Genomic DNA, 13,261 nt, shown 5'->3' on the forward strand with positions numbered 1-13,261 from the left:
AGAGTCTCCAAGACTTTTACAGTAAGGATTATTGGTTGATTGTGAGTAGATGTCAATGATATAGAAAGAATTATTTGGTATCTGATTTGAAATCTAAATAAAAGTATCATCTTTGGCATGGATAAGTTTTTCCCTTTAGTAGGAAGGTTTTCTAAAGATAATTTGTTGCATCTTTTGTTATGGCATTTTTCCACATTACATTCTTTTATTCTAATTTAAACCATCAAGATGTAAACCCTTCCATTTTCTCAAGTTCTTCTCTCTCCAATTTGCAATACTCTTAAGCACCAATACCTATTTCCTTGCATCCGCTATTTTCTCCTACACAACAATAGCCAAACTTATAGATTGGAGTGAAATCAAGGATGTATTTTAGATAAGAATCAAGAAATTTAGAAATTGACAAAACCGATCCATACTTTTGTAGGGAATACCTTATTTTCATTGTTATTTATTATGATGCTCCACATTGTTGCAAATGTCCACTTCCTAATGTCACACTTGTCAGAATTCAATAGTTGTGCAAGAATGGGAACAAGACCTTCAACACTTATCTAGTCTCAGTGGATGGGTTTTTCCTCACTTAATTTATATAGGTCCAATAATGCAGTTGTTATTTCATCATCAGAACCACTTTGAAGCTTTGTACTAATTGTAGCTATATCAAAAAGTGTATTTCTATCTTTCCATTTATGAATAGAGTTATGAAGAGACATATTAGGCTTCAAATCTAAAGTTGAAATATGTGTCTTTGTTGATAATGTTTTAGCATCAGTAGAAATAAATGATGTCTATCTGATATACTAATATATGTTTATGTTTCTAGATAAATGTTCATTATAGTTACTTTATGCATGCATGCATGCATGCATAAAGTAACTATAATGAACATTTATCTAGAAACATAAACATATATTAGTGTATCAGATACATACATACATACATAAATACATATAGTTTAGATTAAACCAATGACATTATCAGCTAAGAGAACATTGACTAATTGTGTTATATATCAATAGAGATTATAATATATATGTATGAGTGTATATATGTATATCTAGGATTTACATAAGCTACAGGACATGACTTTGTTGTAGCCTCTATTGGATTGAGTTTATTAAAGCTACCTCATTGATGATAAATTGTCCTTATGATGAGTATCTTGTATATATATATATATATGATATATGTAATATAATATGTATTATGCATTATATATTATTTAATAATATAATAATATAAAATTATATTACATGCATGGTTAATAAATGAATATTATATATATGTGTTAAAAGTGAGTTATACATATAGTTATTTATAAACTAAATGGTGATTAACTTTAGAGACATGTTATCTGATATACTAATATATGTTTTTGTTTCTAGATAAATGTTCATTATAGTTACTTTATACATCCATACATGCATGCATGCATACATGCATACATACATACATACATATAGTTTAGATTAAACCAATGACATTATCAGCTGAGAGAACATCGACTGATTGTGTTATATATCAATAGAGATCATAATATATATGTATGAGTGTATGTATGTATGTCTAGGATTTACCTAAGCTACAGGACATGACTTTTTTGTAGCCTCTATTGGATTGAGTTTATTAAAGCTACCTCATTGATGATAAATTGTCCTTATGATGAGTATCTTGTATATATATATATATATATATGATATATTTAATATAATATGTATTATGCATTATATATTATTTAATAATGCAATAATATTATATTATATTACATACATGGTTAATATATGAATATTATATATATGTGTTAAAAGTGAGTTATAAATATAGTTATTTATAAACTAAATTGTGATTAACTTTAGAGACATGTCTCCTCTCATATTTATATAAGATCCAAATCTACATTTGGAAATCATCAATTATAATGGAAATGAAAATACATTTGCAAAAATGATCTTAGTTACTTTAACATGGTATCAAAACCAACTGTAAGTGTAAGAAATCTTTACAACTATCAAATGGAATTATTTAAACATTGAGGGAAAAACAACATAATTCCAATAGAGCTATCTGGGATTTTGAATAATATATAAACAAAGCTCAATATTGGATTAGTTGAACTACATACTCTATAATGCCTAGTCATGTGATTGAAATGGTGGTAGCAAACACTATTGAATATAAGAGCATTGCCTTGAGGTTCAAATAGAGATAATAATATACATGTCAGTGTATGATAAACAATGCCATACACATATAACAACAATGTATATGTAATCAACAATAGATGAACAAACAAGGGAAAGGTTGAAAGCCACAAAGATAAAATTATAATCTTTAAAATATGATGCAATTGAAGGAGTATTGAAACTTACTATAAAGTAGAATCTACTCAAGCATTAAATGACTGCATATGATGATAATGGTAAAAGAAGCAACTGTGATGTGATTTGAGATATGTGTATTGTGTTGTAGAACCGACAGGTAAGACTTGGAGCTTGGAACAATATGTGTGTAAGATTTGGAGCTTTATCAAGCTCAACCCAAATAGATGGAAACAATGATAGTGATCTATTTCATTTGAGTCAAGAACTGTGATTCAAAAAGAACTGGAACAATATGAAGGAGTAGCAATTTAGAAATTTTGGCACCCTCATTTCTAAGTAATAACATAATTACTTGAAGACTTGTATGCAACAATAATAAATTCAAACAACTACCTTACATGATAGCGTATAATGTTTGAGGATAAATGGTGATCAACTTTATCATAGTGTCCCTCATCCCCGATAAAAACATTGAGAAGCAATGATATAAATAAAATGTAAAAACAAGGCCTTCATGGATTCATAGTGAAGAAATGTTCATTAATAATATTCTTGAAATAATATGATTATGAAAAGTATGATTATCACATAATAATAGTGAAAATAAAAAACATGGAGAAGGGAAATGATTAAACTAAAGTAAATATCATGTATCATTGATGCATATATTAGAAGGCACTGAATAATATTAGAAGATGCCAAGAACAACATATGATTGAGGATATTTGCTGGTTGTATACATTGATTGAACTCCATGAATTGAGCAGTAGCATTCAAATCATAAGTCACTAAGAACATCAACCATACTATGGTTCTCAAGAAAAGAAAAAGAAAATGAAGGTCATTGACCATCATGGTAATTACATTACAACAAAAGATAGGGCAGTTTATCTAAACACAATAATACTCAAAACCATGGGCCATGATAATATAGTTATTGCTTAAGCAGATTGCCACAACTATTGTTTTTATTTAATAATATTCGCTGATATAGTGATCATACACCTTAGAGAATATTACCCATAAGATAATTCTCTAGATGACTAACAAGTGAGAGAGAATATGTTCTTTTTCAAAGGAAGATTGGGCCCCTTCCATAAAATTTTGTCCATCCATAGCTATTCTAGGAATTGTGTTTTTCCAAGCCATGAAGGAATCAAACCTCTCATTATACTTATAACAATTTCATTGGCCAAAATTCATGATTCTCTATCAAAGTGTACAAATTTGGTTTACGAGATTTATCTGTTAACTACTTAATTGATGAATACCCAATCATCTTAAACATCTAATCCAACTACAAAATCTAGGTGTATTTGGAAATCACATAATTGGTACATTCCCTATGATCATCTCCAACTTGGCTCAAATATTGAAGAGGCTTGTGACTTATCAAAGAATATCCTTCTAGCTGTACCAAAACAATATATTAGTAAAACGTGTGTGCCTATTGAATTCTCTGACAACTTGCCTAACATGTTAGCCTTGACTTTTGAATCTACATCTAACACAAATCTTATATTCTACATGAAGATTTATAACCCACCTTAAAGTTTAGGCATATAAATGCAAGGTTTAGAATAGATTATAATGTTTTCTAGAAAGAACTTCATTATTTTTATATGATCAATGAAAGTTCTTCATGGGTTCATCTTAAAACTAGTAGTGTATTCCTAGGTATGATCCTTCATAGATTTGAAGGTGACAAAAAGATAAACTAATAAAATAGCTTTGTAGTTGTATCTAGGGTAAGTTTAACTTCAAAAGTTGTTATTGAGTTAACGACTAGCTAACCTCACACATGCCTCTTAAAGAGCTGATAATAACATCATTGCAACATATGTAAAATAATGGAAATTGAGATTTTGTGTCTATTAAATAATGTTCTGCAAAAGATGAGAGTCCAAACTAATCAAATATTGTCATATTGATGCATTTGTTGATAGCTAAAGATGCCAAATAACAAATTTATGTTACTTAACATTTCAAACCTACTATAGTGGGCGTTGATATCCTTTAGAAATGAACCAGTCAAGGAAATTGACATATCAAACATTAGTTCCAATGATGCACAATATATATATTGAAACAATATAGAATAAGAGTCTAGAGGGCAAGGACATGTCTATTTCCTAAGAGAACAAGGACTCTCAAGAAGGAAGATTGTGTAACCTTAACAAATAAAGATCACATCCTCTTATTATGATTAAAGGTAAATGTATCTATTAGAGATAGTGTTCTAGATTATTTTGAGATATAAATTAAAGCATACAAAGTTAGATTAATCAAGAGACAATCCAAATCTTCTTCTTACACAAAAACCTAGGTAGTCTTGGCGACTAATTTTGTTTGCATGGATATCTACATTTGAAGCAATCCTTGATAATAATGAATAATTGATTCATCATATGTCATCATTCAAGAGTGGGAACTTCACATTATGGGGGGAAATTATAAACAATGTTATATTCCCACTTTTAGAAGGGAGATGTTCCGTTCTCAAATAATCTAAAAAGACAATTTTTGAATCCTCATGTGCAAATAAGTATTCTTATCTTTTACATTTATTTTTAATTCTATACATACTAGAAGGGTTATTTACTTTGATCTTTTCCTTTATGCTTGAGGATATTTTAACAGGAAAAGAAGGTTGGTACTTCATACATGCTACTAGATATTGGGTAGGCTCAACCTAATGATTGTAGTTCCAAAGACCCTAATGATTAAAATGGATAAAGTGAGGCTCTTGAAGAAAACATTTTTGATGATTAAGATCATGAGATTCTTCTACATGAAGAGGGAGTATGACATTTCTTTGAAGGCAATGCTGGAGCTTAGAAGATTGATACTCAGAGGGAGCATAGAAATACATGTGGGTGACTATATGATGTTGATGGGCCTAATTATATGTATATCATGAGGGAGTGATGAGTTTGATAGGAATCCTTGGTTAAAGAGAGTTTCTAAGGAAGTAACAAGAGGACCTGACTTCCTAGGATCAATGTTTAGAGGGAGAAATTTTTGAGATACAATCCTTTATGGAAGGTATCTTCTCTATGAGGAGAAGTTCTAAAGAGAAATTCTCTATAATGTGTTCTCCTTTATGAGAGGGAAATATAATGTGAAAACCCTTTTTTGTACCACCCTATGACTAGGTTCGTGGTAATTACTATTTCACATATGATATGTAATAAAAGGTGACAATTTTCATTGACATATATAAATAGAAGGTAATCATTATAAGATGACGATCTTGTAAATAGTAAACCTATTATCATTGTTCTTTGGGCAAATTTTTTCGGACACTATGATAACAAACAAATAGAAGGTAATTGTTTGTAAGGTGACAATCTTGCAAATAATAGGCCTGTTATTATTGACATCTCTAGACATTGCTTTGGGCAATTAGAGATCATAGATAAAAAAATCATGTTATTATCATGGACATCTCTAGACATTGGTTTGGGCAATTGGAGATCATAAATAAATTTTTTTATGCTATTACTATGGACATCTCTAGACATTGCTTCAGGAAATTAGAGATCATAGATAACATTTCAATTATGGTTACTCTAGATATTGTTTCAGACAATTACATATTATAAGGAATATTATGATAGTGTTCATAACTTGGTGATTTTTGTTATCTTACCTATAACTATTTCATTCTGTGAAGATCAAATAAAGTGATTAGGTATTCTATACTAAAATCCAAATGGTGTATTACTTCTCCCTTGCTAAAGAGGGAGTGTTAATGTTTTAGCATCAATAGAAGTAAATGATGCCTATCTGATATATTAATCCGTGTTTATGTTTCTAGATAAGTGTTCATTATAGTTACAATATACATACATACATAAATACATATATGTATGTATGTATGTATGTATATTGTTTGGATTAAACCAATGATATTATTGGCTAAGAGAGAACATCTACTAATTGTGCTATATATTAGTAGAGATCATAATATATATGTATGAGTGTATGTATTATGTATGTTTGTGATTTACATAAGCTATAGGACATGACTTTGTTGTAGCCTCTATTGGATTGAGTTTATTAAAGCTACCTCATTGATGATAAATTGTCCTTATGATAAGTATGTTGTATGTATGTATGTATATATATATATATATATATATATATGATATATGTAGTATAATATGTATTATGCATTATATATTATTTAATAATATAATAATTTTATATTATATTACATATATGGTTAATGTATTAATATTAAATATATTTGTTAAAAGTGTGTTATACATATCTTTATTTATAAACTAAATGGTGTTTAACTTTAGAGACATGTCTCCTCCTCTCATATTTATATAAGATCCAAATTTGCATTTGGAAATCATCAATTACAATGGCAATGAAAATACATTTGTAGAAATGATCTTAGTTACTTTAACATTTGTCACTAGACATATTCTATTTCCTAATAAAAACCAATTGTCAATTGCACTGCATTCAAATGTCTACCCAAAAATTAGTCCAACTGGATCTTCCATTATTTCTTGTGTTATTGGACAGAAGAAAGATTGCAATAGAGGTAGTGCTTCATTTATCCCATTATGCTTCTCTCTCTAATTATTTCTTCCTTTCTCATTTACAGGCTATGCTACATCATCCTAGCTTAGAAATACAATTATTTGTTGAAGTTCCATAGCCTCTTCTTGACTTTTATAGAGCTATGCTTCCTCTTTTTCTTTCTTGAACTCATCAAGATCTTGTTTTAAAGAAACTGGATCCACTGGAATACCCACAAATCTTGCAATCAAAAAAAAAAATTCATTTTCATAATCACTATCAATTTGGTGATCTTTCATATTAGAATTGATTTTATCAATAATTTCTTCTTCTCTAACCACTGCCTTAAACTGAGCATTCACCATTTCTTTTTGTAGAGAAATTGTCTTCTCCTTGATACCCATGGACATATCCAAGTTTGCAATTGGAATGAGGCTTAGACATTGTCCAATCTCATTCATGATATCCTAAATCTATTTGACACAAATTTGACAATTAATTAGCAAGTAGAACCTACTTTTTGATGAACAAATGCTTATTAGTTATTTTGCCAATGTGAGCTCTCTTTCTGAAGATTCAACTAAAATTCACATTGGGGACATGTCTCTCATGTTTTTATCTCTAAGATCTTTCAAGATGGGCCTAAACTTCTCCAAGTATTTGGAAAGTTTAGAAAAAATCTTTTTCTCAATTAGGAAGTCCTTTGTAGCTAAAGTTGTCTTAGCCACCTGCATGAAAAGCCTTGAAAGTAACTTTGACATAGGAGCCGTTACAATGTTCCATTATAACTTTAACCTTGTAAGAGGTTATTTTTATAAATTTTTATGTACATTGAACTTGTACTAAGTTCAACCAATTCCTAAGCCCTTGTTTGGGACCTACTCAAGACTAGAATGGTGGTGAATGGCTTCCACATCTTTCCCACTTCACCTACCAATACCAACTTCATCTTCAAGCATCCTCAAGCCTTTAAAAAGGAAAACAATTCTTCTCCACCCCTCATTACCTTGCACCCTCCAAGATCTTAGACTATATTACACCTCTTTTTACTCTTTTTCATCATTTCACCAAGTTTCACAACCATCGGATAGGTTTTGGGTTTCCTTCTAAGCCAAAACTACAAGTTGCTCTAGGAGGCCTAATAGGGGCTCTTTCCTAGTAGCCCTGTCCAACCAAATTATTCACCAAACCCCAATTTTTTTTGAAGAGCTCACCAAAAAAATTGAAAAATATCTAATGGTATATGAAAACCTAACAAACTTTACAAGATGAGTTTTGGGTCAACTCTCCTTACCCCGTAACTCTCAAGTCCCAGTTTCAGACTAATTAAGGCTAATACCATTGTTTGAGTTTAAAAACTCTCAACTCTAAAACGTACACCAGAAATACCTCCATAAAAAATTAGGTCATCCTTCTAAATTATCATCTACCAAACCTCAAGCACCCATGACCTTCCTTATGCCTTCTATAGCGTGATTTCTGACTATCTACATGCTAAGAACATGAAGATGCTTAGCTCAAATGCTATCAGAATAATCCAAGTAGGTGAGTGGTGGTAAAATCAAAAGAAAAATAATCATCTCCATCCTATACCCCTTCTATACACAAAAACTAGGGTTTTCCACCAAGGGGATTAGGAAGGAGACTCCATTTTAGTTAAACCCTAAGTACAAATTAGGGTAACCAACAGACACAAAATAAAAAAAATCTACTTCAAGCTAATCCTATTTGCCAAAAAAAATTAGTACATTCACCAAGAAGAAAAAATACAAATTTTCACAATTAAAACATGTACCTACTATAAATCCGCAAGAAAATCTCAAAATAGCACTTGTTGTCTGCACTTATTTTCTCACCAAAAATTACTTTATTGATTCAAATTCCATACATCACAACACCAAAAACCTTCCTAGGTTGAAGAACATTAAATTTATAGGCCAAGCCTCTTGACCTTACATATTCACCTCTACTTTTTTTATCAAAACACAACTGTGACTGTTGACCTTCCAAATTTGCAAGAAAAGTTGCATGACAACTTTTTGACAATTTTTGCAACATTTCAATATTTCCAAACAAATGACTTCAAATGCCTACTGGAAATTGATAAATCAAGCAAGACCTCTAAAAAACATAAAATTGAATATTTTTGGTCAACTCATAGCATTGACTAACCTACAACTTTCCCATAGGCCTTATTACAACATGCAAGAAATTTTCCTAAAATGCATTCTAGGATGCTTGAGATTGACTTATTGCCATGTGTCAAATTGGACACTTATTAATTGCCTAATCTATCCAAAATTTGATGTTTGACCATCTTTTTTAGGACCTTGGGCCCCTACATCACTACCCTACTTTGGCTTTTTGTACATCAAACATATAAGAATTCCAATTTTTTGGAAGATTTAGCAATTTTGAGTTTATTGAAACCTTGTCCAACTCTTTTGCTTCTTCATCTTACATTTCTACAAAAATTTTCTTTTTGTTTCCATGATTGGATTTTGGGAGGTGATATTTGTAATGAAATCTTTGTCTTCTTCTAACATTTGGACCCGGGACCTTCTAGTTTTTTGCATATTGTCATTCTCTCTCTTTTGGTACTTATTCAGTTCAACAACTCACAATAGAAATTCAAAACTAGAAGTGTACTTTTCTTCTTGCTTCCTTGCCAATTTCCTTAATAATAAGTCTTTAACTACAAATAATGAAATTTTATGTTTTAGAATTACCAATAATTGGTTAGCTTTCATCACTATGTCACCCTAAAAGTAATTTATATAACTAAAAAATACTACAGAGCCAACTTTCTCATAAAATCTAGGGGCACTCTAGGGTTAGCTTTAGTTATATCTAAACTTGTATAATTGATTCATCTAAAATTCTTAATTAGTTCAAGGTACAGGGTTGTGTTTACTACTTTTTTTTCTTAATTTTCACCAAAAAGGAAAGCTTAGAGTGATATGAATGTCGGATTTAGTGAGAAACAACATTGGTGAATCTTTAAAATTTTATTTCAACATGGAGATGTATAGTTTCAATAACTATCTATGAGAATTTATCATAGATGTGAATGAGAGTAAGAATCAAAAAGTTTAGATTGTGCAGTAGTACTTGAGGAGCTAAGAGATAAAACACTTTGATTATAAATTTTGGCTAACATGTTCTCCTTGAGTGAGCTCAAGTACTCCTCATGGGCACAATGATTCGTAGAAGACCACTATGTTGTAACAAGATCTCATGTGTATCATGCTGATTGTAGAATTATTATAGATGAAAAGTTAAATATCAAGGTGATGAGTTTGGTGATTAAATATTGTATAATGATAATTGTATACTATAAAATTAACAAAGAGCATTGTAAGCGAACAACTTTTCATTGATTATAATATGGGTGAATTTGAGTGAGGTGACAAATTTTTCTTTCAAAACCATATGTGTAGATATAAACATTAAGTATAACATGTCCAATATTTTTGTAGATATACACATTAATTAGACTAATTTTTTTTTCAAAAAAACCATATGTGTAGATATAAACATTAAGTAAAACATGTCCAATATTTTTGTAGGCATACACATTAATTACACCAAATTTTTCTTTTAAAATCATATGTGCAAATATAAACTTTAAGTACAACATGTTCAATATTTTTGTAGATATACACATTAATTAGACCAAATTTTTCTTTCAAAACCATATGTGTAGATATAAACATTAAGTAAAACATGTTCAATATTTTTGCAGATATACACATTAATTACACCAAGTTTTTTTTTCAAAACCATTTGTGCAAATATAAACATTAAGTACAACATGACCAATAATTTTGCAGCTATATTTTCCTATGAAGAAAGACCATGCTGGGCAATATGAACCCAGAACAAAATAATGAGATAATTGCTAGATTTTGGTCTCAATTCCGAAGAAAAGTTGATAAATGTAACTGTCCTTGCAAAAAGTGTAAGGGCTTAAAGAATCAAAATATTCTAATCACAATAACATAGTCATTATAGGCAACATGGTCTCATTGAAGGGGGCCATAATTTTTGTCAATTGGTGAATGTGGATTTCCAACTTGAGGAACACGGACATGTGAATATCCAAGCCAAGGATAATACTCCCATGGAAGAAGATGATAATGTGCCAAAGGACATGATTAAAGAAGATGGTATTGGCACAACTAATGAAGATGCTAAGATGATTGTACTAGTGCATTTGATAATGATGATGAAGATGGTCTTGATATACTTATACTTGAGAAGGCATACAAACCCCTATACCAAGGCTCCCAAATAACTCTTCTCTCTGCTACAATGTTGTTGGTGAACTTGAAGGTTATGAATGGTTTATTTAGTGTAGAAATTTCACATATGCTAAGGTATGCCATTTTTGTCATCTTCAATGTTAGCATACCATTACTATTAATTATATTAACAATTCATATTTGTTATTTTACATTGATAGGTGAGTTTTTGTTACCACCATCAAACATTCTGTCTCATTTGTACTAAGAATTATTTACCATTATGAATCAAATTGGAATGAAGTATCAAACAATACATGTATGTCCCAATGATCACATTCTATTTCATAAACAACATGAATTTGCAATAGAATGCCCTGATTGTCATATTAGTATATATCAATTAGATCAAATAACAAAAAAGGTGCCTCATAAGGTTCTTCAATGTTGATCTTAGAATGGTTTTGACAATTAAGTGTTAACACACTTAAGAAATTTTCTAAGTTGATACCAAGTATAATATAGATGTCGAGTTACAATATGTGTCAAGAAAGAATTTCAACAAGTACCGAGTCATTCAGATACTGAGCAAATGGATAGTGCCAAGCAAGTGCTGAGTGAATAGATGCTGAGAAAGTTCAAGTTTGAGCCAGATAGAATTTTAGTATGTGCTGAGCATTAGTAATCAACAAGTGCCAAGTTATACAAAATCAATATAAGAGTTGTTGCCTTCACAAACTATGATGCAAACCATTTTTGAGCTGACATATGGATAAATCTCAAAGGATTAAAGATAAGATCAAATCTATTTAATTTCCTATGTAATCAACATGCAACGAATGAGAAAATAGAAGGATTTGAGTGAGAAAGTTAGATGAATCTCAATCATAGATTCATACCTAACTCTAAGTCATGAAATCTTTTTAAGGAGAGACAAAGCCCCAAAATTCATAGAGTGTGTAATAGAATGCATGCAAGAAGAAAATGCTAGCGAAGTTTTGAAGGAAGTGAAAGGGGTGAATTGACATAGAAGAAGGACAAAATTGCAGAATCAATTAGCAGAACAAAGGATAAAGGTTATAGCATTTTTCATACTAGATCAATGAGGATTAGATTGGACAAAACAAGGATCTAAAATCAGCAATATCAGATTGTAAGTACATTAGATCAAACATTATATTGTACTCTCTAAAATTTTTTACAATAGAATGAAATCCTATGGACTTAGGTTGGTTCAACAACCATTGTATAAAGCCTTTGATAGGCTGACATTCCAAGTGTGTCACAAGTAAATTTAGGCTTAAATTTCGATGCAAAAAGCTCAAAATTTTGACAAGAGTAGGTCGATAAGGTGACCAAGCTTGCTGTTGGTATTTTTTGGTCGATTTTTTGCCACATACATTTTGCATCAAAATTTTGACTACATAAAGGTGTACTTATTGACGTGAATTTTATCAATTTCCCTAGTCCAAGCTGAACTGGTATTTCCTCATTTGCGAGTGGCGCTCGTCAAAATTTTGACGTAAACCTTCATAATTTTGTGTCAAAATTGTAATGAAAGAAATTTACATTTCTCCATCGGTGTCATGCAAGCGATGCCAAAGTGGACCAGTTTTGCATCAAAATTTTGACCAAAATATTGCATTTGTGTCAAAATTGAGACAAAGATATCTAGAAATTTTGATGAGCTATCCCATTTATTATAAAAGATTTGATCTCATAGGAGCCTTCTAAACTACACAAGACTTGATTCTAAAGTGTAATTTCTCGGTGCATGAGAGTCGGGGTATCGTTCACATTTCTACCTCCACACCATTGTTTCGTTCATCACATGATTTATTTTATACAAAACAATGGGAAGGAGGAAGAAATGTGCACGATATCCTGAGTCTCCACCGAGCAATTATGCTTTACAACTCAAATTCTATGCAGTTTAAAAGGCTCTTATGAGAGCAAAGCCTTTGCAATAATTGGCACAACACGTCTAAATTTTGGTTCCTACAGGGAAGAATAAAATTAGGAAAGAATTATTTATCAAGAATGAAAGCCAATAATTTCATCTATTTTTAAAATAGATAAACATGACAAAAAAACTTATAGTCCCAATCACATCATCATAAGAGTGCATATATAACTATAACTATGTCTAAAACC

General features: G+C 30.5%; 1 pseudogene; it reads right to left on the bottom strand.

The window, feature by feature from the left end:
• Positions 1 to 294: 294 nt before the first annotated feature.
• On the bottom strand, positions 295 to 7,645 carry LOC149534843 (U-box domain-containing protein 13-like; annotated as a pseudogene).
• Positions 7,646 to 13,261: the final 5,616 nt, after the last annotated feature.

This window comes from Cupressus sempervirens, chromosome 10 (genome assembly GCF_028749045.1).
Source record: "Cupressus sempervirens isolate cs-2001-9-10 chromosome 10, ASM2874904v1, whole genome shotgun sequence".
Lineage (NCBI taxonomy): Eukaryota > Viridiplantae > Streptophyta > Pinopsida > Cupressales > Cupressaceae > Cupressus > Cupressus sempervirens.